At 42.6% G+C, this 18911-nt stretch overlaps 1 pseudogene across 1 annotated transcript in view; it reads left to right on the top strand.

Annotated features, from left to right (window-relative positions):
* The first annotated feature begins 1468 nt into the window (after nt 1-1468).
* The window catches only part of LOC147904841 (pentatricopeptide repeat-containing protein At3g09040, mitochondrial-like), a 29906-nt pseudogene continuing 12463 nt past the window's right edge, over nt 1469-18911 (top strand). Inside the window, exons 1-4 of the transcript XR_015542483.1 lie at nt 1469-1673; nt 1892-1968; nt 2064-5098; nt 7647-7657. The product of XR_015542483.1 is annotated as a pentatricopeptide repeat-containing protein At3g09040, mitochondrial-like (transcript). The remainder of the gene's footprint in view (nt 1674-1891; nt 1969-2063; nt 5099-7646; nt 7658-18911) is intronic.

Raw genomic sequence — 18911 nt, 5'->3', positions numbered from 1 at the left:
ATTTACATAGAAAATCACCAAAGGGGAAGCCACAATACTAAAATGGAAAGATGTGTTAAAAAAAGGTATAACAACCCCCAAGAAGGAGATTAGATTTGATGCCTTATAGGAGAATAGGAGGAACAACAACAAGGAGGATAGAAGCAACAACAAGGAGGATAGAAGGAGGAACAACAAGGCCTTAAATGTCTTGGCTCGAGGTCTTGCAGTGGGAGTTACTCCAATGGTGGATGCCACCAGGGCTATGTTCACCAAGATGGGTGTAAACCGCACATGTGAGACAGCTTGGAGAGTGGACAAGGTTGAGATGCCAGAAAGGCCACTAATTTACGAAACTCCAGACATCAATGGACAAGTCCACCCCCATGAGCATGAGGGCAACATTGAAAGGAACTAAAATATACTTAGATGATGACCTCACACTCCAACAACAAAAGCACCAGAAGGAGGGAATGGTAAATGTGATGCCAACTTATGGGTTGCATATAGAGATGGGAAAGTGATCACTCGAGAGAGAGCAGATAGGGAAGAAAGGGAAGAAGTAGAGTTGGACAACACATGACGATGTCTAACTCATGAGATGAGAAATCAAGAAATGTTGGCTTTGGTAGTATGCTCATAGGAGTTTTAGATTGCCTAAAAAATTAGACAGTATTGGGGCACTCTTAACCAATCAATATGTGCTTGTGGTAGTTCAAGATTGGAAGTTTAAGAGTGGTAGTCCAAGAGCCCACGGTAGTCTAAGCATTCAAGGATGGTAGTCCAAGAGCTTGTGGCAGCTCATGAGTATGTAAAAGTGCAGGGTGGCACGTATGAGCGCTTCATGAGCTCTTCCCTTCCAAGCTTCTATGTGTCAAAAACCCGTCATTTTTTTTTGGGGTTGTGGTTATAGGTAGAATAGATGTATACATAATGCTCAGAGTTTTGCCCACAAAATCACCTTGATTGTGTGGGCGCGCAACCTGTGTACCAAACAAACATTATGTTAGTATGTGTTTACACACAAATGCCAGTCTTAGAATTGTCTTTTGAGCGTGCATATAATTCAAAGCTAGAAAGTGGTGAGGGAAGGAAATGTTATGATGGGGTAGGTAGATGACTGGGCGGGCATGGATGCTCAGAACTAGAAAATGATCTTTCGCATCCACATTGGCATTTTTCATCTTGGGCTTCTACCCAATTTGTAACCTATTGTGACATGGGCAGCTTTATCTTTCATCCTCATTGGTTGATTTGAAAACAAGCTTGGGCTTCTACCCTAGTGTGTAAGCACCCGTAGATTGTAAGTTTTGTTTTGTTTTGAGAGCCACCTTTGCTGTGTGAGGCATCTGATGGAGAACTCTTTCCCCCCGCCTAATTTATTTGGTGCCACCTCAAGGGTGGACTCTTTGGACCAAGGAACTCAGAGAGTGGAGAAGATACCAGGACCCTGAAGGAACTAAGCATGCAAGGCTTGCCTTTGACTAAAACTCCGGTTGCTCGATCTAGAGCTATACCCGTGGTCGGCTCAACTAGAGAAACTTGACCCGAATATGGCAGAAGTTTTCGGGATGATGAACATACATACGCCTCTCTCAGTCATTTCCCCACGCTATCGAGCCCTACCTCTCCAATGGCTCCACGGGAGAGGCAGGGAGGCACTGGAGCGGTGGTGGAGGAATGTACGCGTTCAGGTACTGCTGACCTTTATTGTGTTTTGCAACGGAAAAATTGACTTGAGATTTCGTATAGCCAATGAGTAGTTCAGTGATGAAACTTCTGTGCTCTGGGTAGCAGAAAGCTGTGGAGTGGGGGTGCTCTGGGAGATTAATGCTGGTAAAAGTGCTTTTCGCGAGCCACCCAAACTCCGCACCTGCACCCACATCTGACAATCGGTTTTCTTTGTGGTCAGGTAGCTCACGTGGAGAGCGATTATGGAAGGAGTATTTTACGGATCCCTCCCTGTGGTGGGACAAACGAAACAGTAAAGTAAGTATATGAAGACTTTGAACGCTGAACTGAATGATTTGCACAGCAAAGTTCTACATTGGCTAGTCTGACGAGTCTGATGTGAATCCTGCCAGACCAACCCATATTTCAAGCATAAAATTACCAAGGACTCACTATGGATAGATTGCGTGGTCACTCCGGTTGGGTTAAAGACATGCTCCAGATAAAGAAGTCCCAAAGCAAGAGAATGTACAGGGCCAAAGCATGCATTGGTCAGGCTTGCTTAAACCCTGAAGAATGTGGCTTCGTGGACGAGTATGGGAAGGCGGGATGTACATCGGGTTTACAATTGGAAGCGTCACAAGCACAAGAACTGCGAGAGAAGAATGGCTGGGAGACACTTAGCTTAAAGGAGGCACTCGTGTCCTTGGAGCGGGTGCCTCAGCTGCTGTCGATTGAGACTCTTACATGCATCTTGCACAAGTGCAGGGAAAAGAAAAATATAGCATATACCAAGCGTTTGCATGCCTATATGTGCAAAAGTGGGCTTGAAGGTCATAGGTCTCTCGGCAACTACCTTGTCCCAATTTTGATACAAGCTGGAAGCATGTGCGATGCTAAACGGGTTTTTAATAGTTTGGTTGATCGGAATGAGTATTCTTGGACATCTCTCATCATAGGCTATATTGAATGTGGGAAATCACAGCATGCCCTCCACCTATACCACAAGATGCAGGAGGATTCTGTACATCCTAGCAAGTATACTTTTGTAGCCGTATTGAAGGCATCTGCTAGGCTAAAAGATGTGGAAGGGGGCCATGAAATACACTCTGAGATTGCCAGAAAGGGGGTGGACACAGATGTTTTCGTTAGCAACACCTTGGTGCATATGTATGCCAAATGTGGAGCGCTTGCTAAAGCTTGGGAAGTATTTGGCAAGCTGCCAGTTCGAGACGTAGTCTCATGGACTGCACTAATAACAGGATATGCCGAGCATGGTCTTGGTGAGAGAGCCCTAAACTGTTTCGATTACATGCAGCTGGAGGGTGTCTCTCCAAATGCGGTGACATTTCTTTCCAGCTTGAAAGCTTGTGGCAGCATAGGAGCCATAGACAGGGGCCGAGAAATACACGCTGAGATTGCCAGAAAAGGGTTGGAAACAGACCTTGTTGTTGGCAACACGTTGGTGGATATGTATGCCAAGTGTGTCTCACTCGCGGAAGCACAGGAAGCGTTTGATAAGCTTCTGGTTCGAGATCAGGTTTCATGGAATGCACTTATCACGAGATATGCTGAACACGGTCTTGGTGAAAAAGCCCTGAAATGTTTGGAACAGATGCAACTGGAGGGTCTCTTCCCAGATGCTGTCACATTTGTTTCAAGCTTGAAAGCTTGTGGCACCATACGAGCCATCAACAAAGGTCATGAAATACATGCTGAGATTGCCAGACAGGGTTTGGAAAGAGATCTTTTCGTTGGCAACACCTTGGTGGATATGTATGCCAAATGTGGCTGGCTTGAAGAAGCACAGAAATTGGTTGACAAGCTTCCAGGTCGAGATGAGGTCTCTTGGAATGCACTAATCACGGGATATGCCGACCATGGTCTTGGTGAGGAAGCGCTAAACTGTTTCGAACAGATGCAACTAGAGGGTGTCACTCCAAATGCCGTCACATTTGTTTGCAGCTTGAAAGCTTGTAGCACCATAGCAGCCATAGATAGGGGGCGAGAAATACATGTAGAGATTGCCAGGACTGGATTGGAAAGAGATCTTATTGTTGCCAACACGCTAGTGGATGTTTATGCCAAATGTGGCTTGCTTGCAGAGGCAAGGGAAGCGTTTGACAGGCTACCAGCTCAACATGAGGTCTCATGGACTGCATTAATTGCAGGATATGCCGAACGTGGTCTTGGTGAAGAAGCGCTCAACTGTTTCGAAGAGATGCAATTGGAGGGTGTCTCTCCAGATGCTGTTACATTTGTTTGCAGCTTGAAAGCTTGTGGCAGCATAGGAGCCATAGAAAAGGGCCGAGAAATACATGTTGAGATTACCAGAATGGGATTTGAAAGAGATCTTGTTGTTGGTAACACGTTGGTGGATATGTATGCCAGGTGTGGCTCGCTTGCAGAGGCAGGGGGAGTGGTTGACAAGCTTCCATGTCAAGATGAGGTCTCCTGGAATGCACTAATTGCAGGATGTGCTGAACATGGTCATGGGGATGAAGCGCTGAAATGTTTAAAAAAGATGCAACTTGAGGGTCTCTCTCCAAATGTAGTCACATACGTTTGTAGCTTGAAAGCTTGTGGCAGCATAGGAGCCATAGACACAGGCCGAGAAATACACAGCGAAGTTGCCAGAAAGGGTTTGGAAAGAGAGCTTATTGTTGGCAACACGTTGGTGGACATGTATGCTAAATGTGGCTCCCTTGCAGAAGCACTGCAAGCATTTAACAAGCTGCCAGCTCCACATGAGGTCTCATGGAATGCGCTTATTGCAGGATACGCTGAATGTGGTCTTGGTGAGGAAGCTCTGAAGTGTTTTGAACAGATGCAACTGGAGGGTTTCTCCTCTGGGGCTCTCACATTTGTTGGCACCTTGAAAGCTTGTGGCAGCATAGGAGCTATAGAAAAAGGCCGAGAAATACACACTCAGATTGTGCGAAAGGGGTTAGAAAGAGATCCTATTGTCGGCAATACCTTGGTGGATATGTATGCCAAATGTGGCTCACTTATAGAAGCACGGGAAGTGTTTGCGGGGCTTCCAATTCAAGATGAGGTTTCATGGAATGTTCTAATTGGAGGATATGCTGAACGTGGTTTTTGTGAGGAAGTGCTGAATTGTTTTGAACAAATGCAAAGAGAGGGTGTCTCTCCAGATGCTGTCACATTTGTTAGCAGCTTGAAAGCTTGTGGCAGCATAGGAGCCATAGACAAGGGCCAAGAGATACATGCTGAGATTGCTAGAAAGGGGCTGGAAACAGATCTTATTGTTGGCAGCACCTTGGTGGATGTGTATGCCAAATGTGGCTTGCTTGCAGAAGCACAGGAAGCGTTTGACAAGCTTCCGGTTCGAAATGATATCTCATGGAATGCACTAATTGCAGGATATGCCCAGCTAGGAGAAAGTGAAGCTGTCTTCCATATGCTTGAGAGAATGAGAGGAGAAGGCGTAAAGCCAACCAAGATCACATTCCTTATTGTTCTTATGGTATGCAGTCACACAGGTCTTGTGGAAAAGAGCCAGAAGTACTTTGAGGCCATGAGGAAAGACTACGGCATCACTCCAACCATTGAACACTATACTAGCATGGTTGATCTCCTTTGCCGTGCAGGCCAACTATTGGAGGCGGTAGTGATGGTGAAGAAGATGCCATTCCACCCTAATCTTGCGGTGTGGCATACTGTGTTGGGTGCTTGTCGAAAGTGGGGTAATATGGACCTTGGAAGACTGGCCTTTGATCATGCAATACAATTGGATGAAAAGGATGCTCCAGCATATGTCTTAATGTCTAACATCTATGCAGATGCTTTCATGCAGAAAGAAGAAGCAGCATAGAAACAATGAGGGTGAAAGAACAAGCATAGAAGAACCAGGATAGTTTGTGGGCTGACATTGTCGGAATTGTGCATTCAGTTTTTGTGGGGGATGCAAGACATTCCCTTAGCTAAAGTATACATGCAAAGCTAGAAGATCTTTTCCTCAAAATGGGGGAAGAATTTACCCTACATTCTCATTGGGTCTCACAAGACGTATTTGTCGATGCAAAGAGAGGTGGGTTAGGTGAACGGAGTGGGGAAGCTGGCTATTTCTTGTGCCCTACTGTAGTTTGTGGGCTGACATTGTCTGAATTGTGCATTCAGTTTTTGTGGGGGATGCAAGGCATTCCCTTAGCTAAAGTATACATGCAAAGCTAGAAGATCTTTTCCTCAAAATGGGGGAAGAATTTACCCTACATTCTCATTGGGTCTCACAAGACGTATTTGTCGATGCAAAGAGAGGTGGGTTAGGTGAATGGAGTGGGAAGCTGGCTATTTCTTGTGCCCTAATCATCTCTACATTTAAGGGGACATCCATGTGTTATGATACTTGTCAGGCAGTCACTGCACTTGCACTAAAGATACAACAGTAAATTATGCAAACCACTTTCATGTCTTTAAGAAAGTGAGATTTGTAAGAACTATTGAAGCGAGAATGATTAGTTAGAGGCTGAGTGTACTTGAGAAGGATGAAATAGAACTGGGTCATGGTTTGTCTTGTAGTGGGTTGCAGTTTAATAAATATTGAAAGAGAGAGGACAGGATAAGGTGTGGAGAGAGAGAGAGAGAGAGAGAACGTCTGAGAGGTGTCACGAGGACGCGAAAAGTGATGTAAAGTATCTTTGTAACTCAACCTACGCTTAACCCAAGGTTAACCATGGTTAAGTGTGGTAATGGTTTGGCCGTGAGGGACTGCCAGAGGAAGTGCACACTTCCTAGAAGTTCCTAAGGGCAAAGTCTAAGTGCACCATTAGGTCCTAGGAGCAAGGCAAAGGCTTTAAAAGAGGGGTCTAAAAGTTGGGCCCAGGGACAACCAACGTTGTCCTTGGTATGGGGGTTAGGACTTTAATGAAGGGGCAAATGGCAAGGAGGAGGTGCCATTTGTCAAGCATGTGTATGCATGCCCTTCCCCCACCTTCCATCTCTCTCCCCTCATTCTCCCAGAGGTGTAGGACGTTTTCAGTTGTTCTTGTGCAGTTTTTGAGTTGTTTGAGTTGTTTCAAGCCTATTTTCAATCGTTTTAACACTGTTTTTACTGTTACAAGGCTAGTACACACTTCTAGGAAGTGCCATAACTCATTTTTGAACTTTTGGAAAATTTTGTTACGGACGTCCGTACGGTTGTACGGAATCGTACAGACGTGTTCAGCTGCCTCCAGCAGGTGCCTGGACCTTTGTGCACATGTTTTTGGCTGCGTGCTGGCTTCTAGAACTGTTTTGGAGTTGTTTTGGACCAGTGCAGACTATAGGAGGAACTTTTCCTGTTGCTTTTGGCACCTTCTCTTAGGAGAACTCAGGCACAGATCTCGAGGCAATCATTTCGAGGTAGATCTGTGAACCATCTTTCCTCTACAGCTCTTTCTTGCTCACCCTCGGCTCTCTACCTTCATTTCTCTCTTCTCTTGATTGCTGGAAGACACCTGCACCCTGCGGGGAGCTTGGATAGAGGACAGGTGCGAGGAAGGAGCTCGCCCCTCTGCCACAGTCAGCAAGAGTTGGTTCCACGTTCGGTTTTTCCTTGTTCTTTCTTGCTTTACAGCTTTTTGCAGTGCATGCGTGCTGTGTGCAGTCCTTTCAGGACTCCAACATATTCTAGGAAGCACCCAAAGGCAAGGGTGATCCTGTGGAAGGCCTAAGGACAGTGTGGATGCATGTGATAGCCTTGAGGCTGCCTTGAGCTCAGTTTACCAGTAGTTTGGATGCCTGAATGCCTCTAAGTTGTGTCAGATTAGAAGTGAATTCCTGAATATGCCTTGCCAGTGGAAATTCTAGTGGTGCACTGGGATTAGATGCCTTGAAGACAAGTAGAGGATTTGGAGAGAGGAACAGTGCAAGGTTGTATGTACCAATTTCATTCCTAAAGAAATAAATAAATACCGGAAGGGGCGCCAAGTGTTTGGGGCCAGTGTGGTGTCTTGTACTTGGTTCCATTGAGCAGGGGCACTCTAGCCTCCATCCAGTTATTTCTCAAGTTGTTTCTAAGTGGTATTGTTTAAAGTTAAGCGGTTGGAAATGATACAATGTGGCTGTGAATAATGAATATGCAATGCAAGTTATGGTCTACTGCCCTTTAGGAAACTGAAGGCCGGTTTCAGTGGTTGAGGCCTCGTGGATCTATGAGACAAGGTACAATAAAAGAGTAACTCATACAAGCACTATGGTTGAGTCAAAGGTTTGCGAGGACCCTTGCTGAGTGCTATAATAGAACCTCAAAACAAGTACTCAAATACAAGAACTTGGAAATCTTGAGTTGACAAGAGATCTTATCTTCATCAGCTCTTCGGTGGGATGGGAAGATATTGTGTTTTTGCCTTTGTCAAGTTGTCTCTTGTTGCTGCGGTGAGAGGCATGGTCTTCATGATTTTTATATCCGGTGAGCCATATTGAGAGTGACACCTCAACTTTGACGGTCCCCTCTACATAGAGCTCAGATAGTTGGACCTCCATTGCGTGCGCTTCGGCCAACCTTTGCATTGTGTGTGGTCTTTGTGTCTCGGGCTCCACAGCTCCTCGTCGTCTCTTCCCACTAATCCACTCTATCCTTATATCAACTACCTCCTCCTCCACTCCATTATGTCTTGGATTTTGACTCAAATTTTGTAGAAATATGTGACATGTCGTTGTGCTTGATCTATCTCTGCCTCTTGTGGAATTGTCATAAGATACAAGGAGAGGGCGGCGGAGGAGTGGGAGGAGGGTGGGGTGGGGGAGTTATAGAATAGGAGAAGAGTAGGTGGGGGGTGAGAGAGTAATAGAATAGGAGAAGGGTAGTGAGAGAGAGAGAGAGAGAGAGAGAGAGAGAGAGAGAGAGAGAGAGAGAAAGCCTACGTACATGGAGGGACTAGGTGTAAAGTCAATGTTTATGATTTATGAGTGGGAGTTATAGCCTCCTCACTATAGTCCTTTTAGCCCTCATAGGTGCCAAATTAGACCAATTACATTACTTTTAGGGTATGGGTCGCAGAGGTCTATTGAGCTAGGGTGAAGCTATGGATTTTTTGTATGATCTTGAGTGCTCGAGGGTGAGTTTCAAAATTTTGGAACTCTATGATTCACCTTGTAGTTGGATTCCTAGTTTATGCTTTGCTTAAGGCGATTTGATTGCTAACTCCGAGAGGGAGTTGTCTGAGTGGTACTAGACATGAAATCGAAGAACTTCTTGGTTGCTAGTGGTGGCCTTTGTTAGCATTGCCCCACTAGGGGCAGGGCTCTAGCTACTAGAAAGTTGCTAATTTGTGGCCTTTTAAAGTGGAACAACTCAACCACTTGGGGGCAGTGCTTAGGCACGTGTACCTCTTGTTTATATTCGTCTTTTTTAAAACGATGAAATCTTTGAAGTCTTGAATTCTTGGTTAAGGCTAGTGGTGGGTAGATATTTGCAATAGTTGAAATGTAGAGACTTGACAATAGTGGAAGCCAGGGAAGGTGTGGAAAGCTTCAAAAGTTTAAAAGCTTAGCTATTCATAAAAATATGAGCTACAAATGATCGTGGATGTGAGATGTAAAGAGCACATGCTCTAATTCATGTCCTAAAATGATAATGTAATATATGTGTACATGCTCTAATGGCTCCATGACTAGGTTTTAACCGCTATGGGTTGGTGAAAGGGGGCATTGGGATTTTCATGTCACCTCCCCACTTGTGAGCCCCAAATAAGGACATGGGGAAGGCATGCCAGCAACAAAAGAAGGGTCAGAAAATACGACGTGGGCAAAGAGGAAAAGTGCCACAAGGGCAAATTTGAGAGAGAAGGGAGAGCTCCCACATGGGTAGCATGCAGATTGCCATGTGGGTAACAAGAGCAATGCATTTGGCTGAATGAAAGGGTTGCCTAGGAGCAGCATAGGACCTTGGAAGAGGGTTGAGTTTCAGGCAGGAGCAAGCTCTATAAGGGCAACACATAGGGTAATTGGCTACGAGGGCTATCTTATAGGTTGTGCAGGTTGTGGTGGTAAGGATTTCCAATTGGCAATCAACCTATATTTATGAACCCCTATTGATTGAATGAGAGAGAAGAAGATGAGATTATGGGGCAAATTACACACAATATTTAAGGATGGACCATATCAAACCAAGTAAATCTCTAAAGCCTAGAATAGACTTTCCCCTCCTTTTTCCCTCCATGACATAAGCCTCTTGTCACTATTGACAATTGGGTCATTTTGCCCGCAACTGTCCTCTTTGTGCTCCTTCTAGGAAATAGAGTACTGACATACACACAAGTCAAAATTACTAATGAGCTTCAACAACTGGCAGGTCTCAATCAAGCAATTATTGTCTCTTTCAGAGAAGACTTGGTGCGTGGAAATCCACTACCTCATAGTATCACTATGCAATTGGAACCACTCAAGACTAATCACCCTCAACAACAATAGAGAAAGTTTCCTAACAACATGCCAACAAAATGCTAGACAATGATAGAACTTGAACGACTGGAGACAAGACTTCTCAAGAACATGAACTTGGGAAGATGGATGACAACGTGGCATTCAACACTTCCACATCATAGCATCATGTGGCAAGTTTGTTGCATATTGGTAAGGCCTCATCTTATCATGCTATTAAAGAAGTAGCTTGCAAATGGCCTGGGTTCACCAACTTATATACGCCATTGCTAGAGGAAGAGGAATTGCATCAACTCCATTAGTGATTTAATGAAGCATTCTATTTATGTGCTCATGCTACAAAACCATAGTTAGTCTCCAGGCTCACCTATTTGCACAAGACTCATGTACGTGCATTACAAAAACTCAAAACTGGTGGAGAGCATATGGACCATTTAAAGATGAGTAATTCTTTTCTCTTTCTGAATTGCCCAACAAACAACATAGGCAGAACGACAAAACTAGTTTGGGCTCACCTCTAGCCCCCATAGTCACAATAGCTTTGGATAGGTTGTATCCAAAGCCTGAAATAGATTCATTGAATTTGATTTGGCAATAGTTGAACCTAAATCTTGGAATAGATTCATTGTGATGATTGTGAGACTGTAGAGTAGTGTTTGCTTGAGAGGCTAAGTCGCCTACATAAAGAACCTCCCCACGCACCTGCAAAAATGGGGGGGGAAAAGAGGGAAAATAGCTATTTCTTTATGCTACAAAAATACACTGGGGGAAATAGAGGGAAAATAGGGGGGAGATACAGTGGGACTAGGGGAAATAGCACCCTATAATCTAGACCTCATGGTGCTATTTCCTCTACCCTTGAGAACCCTTGATGTGACTTTTCCTTATAGCCCTCTCTCATTTTCCCTTGGCTCATCATGTTACGAATCAAGAGAAAAATGTCCGAAGTAGGCTCTTTCAAGGGAAAAACACCAAAATAGCCATCCTTATTTCCCCTCCATGACATAAGCCCCTTGTCACTGTTGACAGTTGGGCCATTTCCGCAACTGTCCCCTTCATATTCCTTCTAGGAAATAGAGTGCTGACATACATACAAGTCAAAAGTACTGATGTTCAGATTTGTTGCTACCCCAGAAAGAGGTGCGACGTATCTGCCATGCTTTGCTGAGTGCCTTCTTTGATGAACCATGCTCCTTCTTGCCTACAAAAGCCCCTTCATTGCTTCAGTTTCCACTTCAAATTTTGGCCTACCTTCAAAACTACCCAAATTGGGGGTAACTCAGAAATCTTGGTCAAAGTTTGACTTTTCTAGAAGTCTGTCATTTCAAAACTTTTCTTTTATATGTGTTTTAGTTGCTTGAAGTGATAGATCTTGAATTGACTAAGTATTGACTTCAATATGGACTGCGAAAGTATCATAGTATTTTTCATACTGAAGTGGTTTATAGTCAAAGATTTGACCAGCTTTATGAAAATTATGCTTTGCATGATGAATTCTTACTTTAACAAAGATAAAGCATGTATATTCTATGATGATGATATTGTGATGACATGGATGTTGGCTATGTACGAGCTTTGATGTATAAGAGTAGGCACTGCCCTTGTTCTTCTGACAAGTGGTAAGACCCTCTTCATATTCAATCTATTTGAAGGTATATGGGATGCATGTGATCATAAAGTTGAAGTAAACTTGGTTTGAGGCTACTCATTTGGTAGCATACATCATAAAGAGAGAAGGTATGAAGAAGAAGGATGCACGAAAGATAAAAAAGCAAAAGAGGCACACAAAGAACTACACCAAGAACCTCTCCAATGACAATGTATCTCACACTATGGTAGCTTGGAATAGAAGGAGGAAAAGGACAAGATATGCCATCAAAGGGGGGAATTTCCCCACATCTTCAATTTAGATTTTGTTTGTGTGTGTGGTCAATAAGGGTTCTCTGCCTTGGGATATCCCCCTCAAATGATTGTTAGTCTTATATTTTACCTTGCTGGATCTAAGGGTATTCCCATGCATAGTCATTGTCTATCTCCCCAATAATCCTAGAAGTGAGTCACAGGTTGGGGCCATGTGTGTTGCCACATGATGGTGGGCAAGCCATGGAGCATCCCATGTACTACTACTGAGGGATGAGGTCATCAATTTGTGGGGGGGAATGAAGGACAAATTGATGTAATGGGATCATACCAAGGGTCCTACGATCTATGGTTGTGAGTGTGTGAACACATGGTGTGTGTAGGTGTGCCTCAGTTAGGTGTGACGGATGATCTGCTAGTTAGTAGGTGTGAATGAGTGAATCTAGGAGTGTGGTGTGTGATTGAGAGATATTTGTGGATCTAGAGATACTCTCTTGAGCTCACATATGATGTCACCCCCCTGATGTACTTGATGCCTATATATTTATGGCACTACTCATGAATAAACTACCACTGTTGACCCTATTATTGTACTGTTGCTATTGTCTCTCATGTGAAGTAGCCTACTTGCCCACCATGCTCCAACAAGCTTAATCAAGCTTAATGAACATTAATCAAGCATGGGAAATATGAAACTAATTCCACATGCATCCCTTTGTCGCTGGCTGCTACTACTGTTGAAGATGCAATAGCCACTCGGAGCCCTTACGGTAATTTTTTATTAAAAAAATAGCGATCCGTTGTGACAAAGGCCATGCAAAAATTGCTTTTGTCAGAATATGGAACATTTAAAGATAAGTAAATTTTTTCTCTCCCCTAATTGCCCAACGGTAGAACCACAACACTAGTTTGGGCTGATCTCCAGGCATCATTGTATCTGGAATCTGATGATGGTACTTTTGTAGTTGTTGAAGTATCAATTAATGGTTAGAAGAAAATTTGGTTTTCATGGGAAAAAGATTATATTTGTAGGGGACTGGAACATAGTCACTATTACTTTGGATAGGTTTTATCCAAAGCGTGGAATAGATTTGTTGAATCTGATTTGGCAATAGTTGAATCTGAAGCCTGGAATAGACTCGGTTATGACTATGAGCCTATGGACTAGTGTTTGCTTATGAGGCTAAATTTCCTACATAAAGGACCTCCCCATGCTTGCTAATGACACTCTCCTAGCCCCACTAGTAGGCATGCTGCCCCATGCATCTCTAGCCCAACATTGTAGCTCCAACCTAACATCACAACTCGAGCCCAACATCTATGAAATTTAGGTTTCTAGGCTAGCATTGGAATTCTAGACTGGGAGATTTAGCTACTTTTACTATCAGGCTTAATATAGGCTCCGCTCCTCGATCAGCTGATTCATAACATTGAACTGAGAGAAGTGGTGGAAGCTATTGAAGCCCATCGAAAATTTCCCATTGGGGTGGTTTTAGAACGCAGAGGGACATATTTTTAGCACTGTTCATTTAGCAAGGAGGTGGCAACTTTCCAGTGCTAGTAGCTATGCAGGATCTACTCTAAATTTATGTGGCATATTCGGCATGTCAACTCTTCTTGGAGCGCCACAAGGTTAGATTGATTTTACATTTTTGGTCGTAATTCAATATTCTACTTCGTTATATCAGTTGCATATGTGTCACTTTGTCCGCCATGACTTTGATCAAGCTATTGTAAAGTTTTGGCATTTGAATACTCAGACCCAAGCCCAATTCAAAGTTGAGAGAATTGTCTATGATGGATTACTCCAGGCATGCAAGGAATACGAGGAGGAAAGAAGATGAGAAGAGAAGGATTACTGAAAATTCCTCACAAATAGTATTCTTAAGGCCATTCAACATAACACCTTGACCTGCACTTACCGCCTTTACTGAGGACTCCAGAGTTCCACATTCATGCTTTAGAACATTGTAAGCTGGCAAGAGCTCGTGTTCAGTCTGGTCTTTGATAAAAAAAAGATTTGGGTGATAGGACCTCTGAGTTCTTTTTTCACTAATTCAAAGATACAAGAATGCATGAAACATTTCAGTCTCACTATCGATGGGCACGAGACAAAAGTAACTAATGATTGTGGAATTGTGCGAGTTATATCTCATCATTTTAAGTATTGTTCTGAATAGGCTGCATCCCTTCTAATTACAATATACGACTCTCTCTATTCCTGATTATGATATATGACTCTCTGAGCTCTTGATTTGTTAGTATTGTTGGGAATAGGCTACATCCCCTTCCTGATTATGATATATGACTCTCTCAGTTCCTTGATTATGATATACAACTCTCTCAGTATTGTTGGGAGTATGCCGTATCCCCTTCCTGATTTTGATATACAACTCTCTTAGTTCCTTGAACATATTGTTCCTATAGTGTCTCAATGTGAAGCCATTCTACTACAAGGCCTTTCTCAGAGGATGAAATATGCTTTGTTGTCATGACCATGACTAAAGAAAATTCTCTTGGCCCAGATGGTATGTCGAGGATTCATCTCAACATCTTGTGTTAATATTGTGCATAGCAATAACATAAAGCGTGCTAAAAGGGCATAAGGATTGGAAACCCTAACCCTAATCCTGAAGGGGTTAGTATATATTGATTCTTTTCAACTAATATAGTGTACAGTTAGTCATTTGTGGCGTGATCTCTAGCTATGTCCTCTCTCCTCCTCTTCATATTTGTTCGTGGGGTATCAAAGCATGGTTGTGCCTGCTGTTAAGGAAATATCCTTGTTGTTGAGAATGAGAGAGATTGAGATTGTGAGTATTTCCTTTCTTCATCTGAGACATTTCCATCATCCATTGAGAGTTCATTGGGGGAGACCTTCCATTGTGAGAGTACTTTAATTGTGAGACTCCATTGAGGGAGAGAATAAGGAGCATTCTTTTCTTTAGAGGGATGGTGATTCTCCTTAGAGGGAGAGAGAGGTATATCCTATCTAGTTTCTGAGAGAGAAAATTTTGAGAGAGAGAAATCTATCTTCTACTCCTAGCCTACTTTGAGAAAAGGCAGCCTAAAAACATACACAGCCAGGCACATCGACCTTAAGTAAAGACACAACAAGCAAGCAGAAGGACACTTAGCAACAATAGGAAAAGCAAACTAAGGCAAAGACAATGCAACAAATCCCATGAGCACAATGCATTCTCTAGCCATAAGCGCTTGACCACAGAAACTAACAAAAAATAGTCATGTAACTTATACAACAAGAAAAAGCAACATAAGCAAGATGAATAGCTACAAGCTATACACGCAACCAATCAATCTACAGTGTCAAACAAGCTAGCAACCTACTTCAACAACTATCTACAACTACAAAGAAAATGAGCACTCCTACTAGAAGCAGCTGCAAACAGCTAAGGTGATGCTTTGACGGCTCAAAATCAAGCAAATGCGACTAGCAACACAACACATGGCTCCCCTAATTAGACTTGGACTATAATGCACATGAGAGATGACTTCAAGCTTTAGCAATTTAGATAGCGAGTAGCTCCTTCAATCCCATAAGTAATAAGGGATATTTACGATCCTTGCATATATTGAGGAGTCTAGACCCCTCTCTCACATCCTGCCATCTCTTTTGGGAGTGGAAGAGGGCTTTGACATGGATATGGGGTGGGGGCTTCGGACCCCCGTACCTTGTGTCCGCCCATCGACCCATGGCGTCCTCTTTAGCTTGACATGGTATCAAAGTAGACAACAATCTGTGGACTTGTGCAGGTCTCGGTGGTTGAATGTCTCTTGCACAATCGACACATGGCGACAACTGGGCTCTAGAAAAATTTTGAACTACCATGTAGTGCCATAATTCGTGGCAAAAATAAGTGTGGCTTCTTGTCAGGGTCAACCATTTGCACTAGTGGGGCTGGTTGCCTTTGTTTGTGGCTGCCGTGGTCTTTGAGACATGGCAACTTTGGTTTGTCACACCATGCATTTTTTTCGTCACCCTTTGTGTGCAAAATAAAGCACAAACACGACTAGCCCTTTGGTGGTGTGGATGTGCTTCTCTGTGGCGGTGACCTCTACAAAGCAATCCTCATTACTTTTGCTTTTTCATGAAGGATGAAAAACTAGTGATCCAATGGAATTACTACTCTATTGACACAAAATGGGAACTTGAAGATGCTTATAGTCAAATTTGAAGTAAGGAAATGCAACCAAAATGGGCTCCTATACAAGAATCTAACGACAAATCTAAGCATGAAATAGATGGTTTACAATCATTTATTAGATACAAAAAGGATAAGATGGCAAAAGTTCCATTCTGGGCAGGCACACAATGAAGTGGTAATTGAAAAGACACTTGGATTGATTGAATACCTTGATCAAATGCAAAAAATAAATGTTAAGAATGCACTTTGTTTTGGCCAGATGTCGAAAACGACTTGCATCTAACTCTAGACTTTGGAAATGAATTTGAATCATTGCTTCCACGTCTAAGTGTAAATGCTCGCCGCCTCGAGCATTTGAAATCTCTTTTACAAAAACTCATTAAGTGCAAATGCTCATAGAATGATACTATATCATTACAAGCATAGCTATTGATATTCTTTGAAACACGAGTGAGTCTTTTGTGTTACTTTTATGTTTAAAGGTTTCCAATTTGTGCATATTTTGAGTGTCATTGTTTCTCTGCAATGAAGACTAAATTCAAAGAGGATATTCTCCACGGAGAAAAAAGAGGAGGAGAAACAAAAGGACAAAAGAGAAAAAAAAGAAATAATGAAAGTAGGAGGGGGAAAAAAGAAAAACAATGGCAAATTATGCATGCAATTGTTACTTGTTTGTTATTTATTTAAAAAAAAGAGTGATTAATTTTTCCTAGGTTTTAAATATTTTAATTTATTTGATTTATTATTATATTTAGATAAAACCAAGGTATGATTTATATTTCCTATTTATTAGTGCAAAGTTATAGCGTGAGTAAATAAACTTTTTATGTGAAATGGACCATGCCAAAAAGTGAACTTTTGATTTCGAAAGGATGTTTTTAGAAAGTAAAATGATTTTTTAGCAATCCAAATAGGAAAAAATCATCCAAAATTAATGAAATAAATGTTCCATAAAGAAATATAGTGTTAATATATCCTTGTGAGGGAGCTTCTACAAAGGGAGGGCCTTGAGGGCGTTTAGGAGTTCTACCTACTTGCTCATGCTCAGAGAGACCACTTTCAAAATGAGTCTCCAGCTGGACTCCTAAGCAACAAAAAGCTAGGGAGACTACTAAAACAACTATTGATAGAATCCAATGCTCATCTCTAGGATCTCTTGAGGGCCTGAGTGCATCTGGCCACTCTCATCTTGCAACTTCTATAACTACGTCCCTACCAAGCGATGACCGATGGTCTAGAAGAATTGCCTGGCCTTGTCCCTTGGTAGACCTAGCATGCCTTGCAATAGTGATAGAAGAACTCAGCCCTATAAGTCCTGGAGGTCTAGTTGCATGCTCTCATATAGCCAATGATCCATTAACAAGTTGGCTTTTGCTCATCGCTAGGGCACTCTATGGAAGCCAAATTGCATATCAAATTTCAATGCTCTCTCCCACTTTTGAAGGATAGAAATAGTGCATGTGCCTTAAGCACCTCAGATACTCCTCTAAATTGCATCTACTACCCAACAGGTCCTTTGGTTGCTGCCACATCATTGCTATGGCCCGTCGCACCTTCTCCTCTCCTCTAAAAAAGAATTTGGAATGTAGACCCCCATTTGATTCTAGATCATTGCTATGACTTATCACACCTCCTCTGGAAAAGCATTGGGAATGTAGACCTTGGGCAAGATTCGATGAGGGGGTTGCTTTAAGTGCATCATGATTGAGGGGTGATTTGACATCATCATCCCTACCAAAGTAACCCTGCCCCTCTTTACATCACATAATCCCCCATGTAAAATTTGCAAAATCTCTCTAGCGATCCATCATGCTGCAACTATTTGAAGAAATAGTGGAGACTTTGCCTAGGGTCTATGGAACTTTGCCTCTCTTTAGGATCACTACACCTAAGTATCGTGCTTAGTAGGAAGCATCACTGAGAAGGAAGCTCTACCCTACTTAGCTTCCTCAAACTCTAGATTATTCAGGTCTCCCCCCAATAATCTAAGATTTAACACCAAGAAGGCTCTTTGTAAACTGACCAAAAAGAGAGTCATTACTTTTGACAAGTAGGGGGATAAATTTTCAAAGATCTTGATCTTAAAGTCACTACTACTGACAAGCAGGGGGATAAATGTTCAAGAGCTTGATCCTACAGTCACTACTACTAACAAGCAAGAGGGTAAATGTTCAACCCTTGGCATATCTTTAGGCCAATCCATACCACCCACCCTATAAGCTCTCCTTGATCAAACACATATTGGGCCAAAGATCAGGCTACTAAAATGCAAGCATCCCTGCTTCTAACCACTTCTCAAGACCAAACCTTTTATTTTCACATTGAGAGGACATGTCAATGTCTTTTGGTGTCTGTGGTAGAGAAGATAAGCTTCTAAATTAAAAATATATCTACCTATCGTCCCACAATAGTCCTCTATAGCTCCCAACAAAGAATTTACTTTGTACAGTTGTTGATATGCATGATCATGAATGCCGTGACATTCAAATTCACCATGGTCCAACTTGTGGAGGGGAGAGGTGGCAAACAAGGCATCCCTATGCAAGGAAGCCTATGTAACAATCATGGAAATAATGGTTTTGGAGGAGACTTGGAAGGTGAATAATCCATGTGCATGTAGCAGCATACCAAAAACATGACTGGCCCTATTGCCACCTTTCATGCGCACTGCATCCTCTAAAAACATGTCCCATGCCTAATTGGTAGGTGCACTTGTGCAGTGGCTAGTGTGTGACTTGCTCTACTACTCAAGTCCTTAGTGGATCATTGCCACTACAACATCTAGACATTATTTGTCTTGAGACAAAGCAAGTTGGAAAGTATCAGTGTGTTTATCTCTGATCTATATTCCTT

Source organism: Dipteris shenzhenensis, chromosome 2 (assembly GCF_047967505.1).
Source record: "Dipteris shenzhenensis isolate YYH24624 ecotype China chromosome 2, Dip_SZ_1.0, whole genome shotgun sequence".
NCBI lineage: Eukaryota > Viridiplantae > Streptophyta > Polypodiopsida > Gleicheniales > Dipteridaceae > Dipteris > Dipteris shenzhenensis.
The sequence above is the reverse complement of the archived record's forward strand: the minus strand, read 5'-3'. Positions and strand labels throughout refer to the sequence as shown.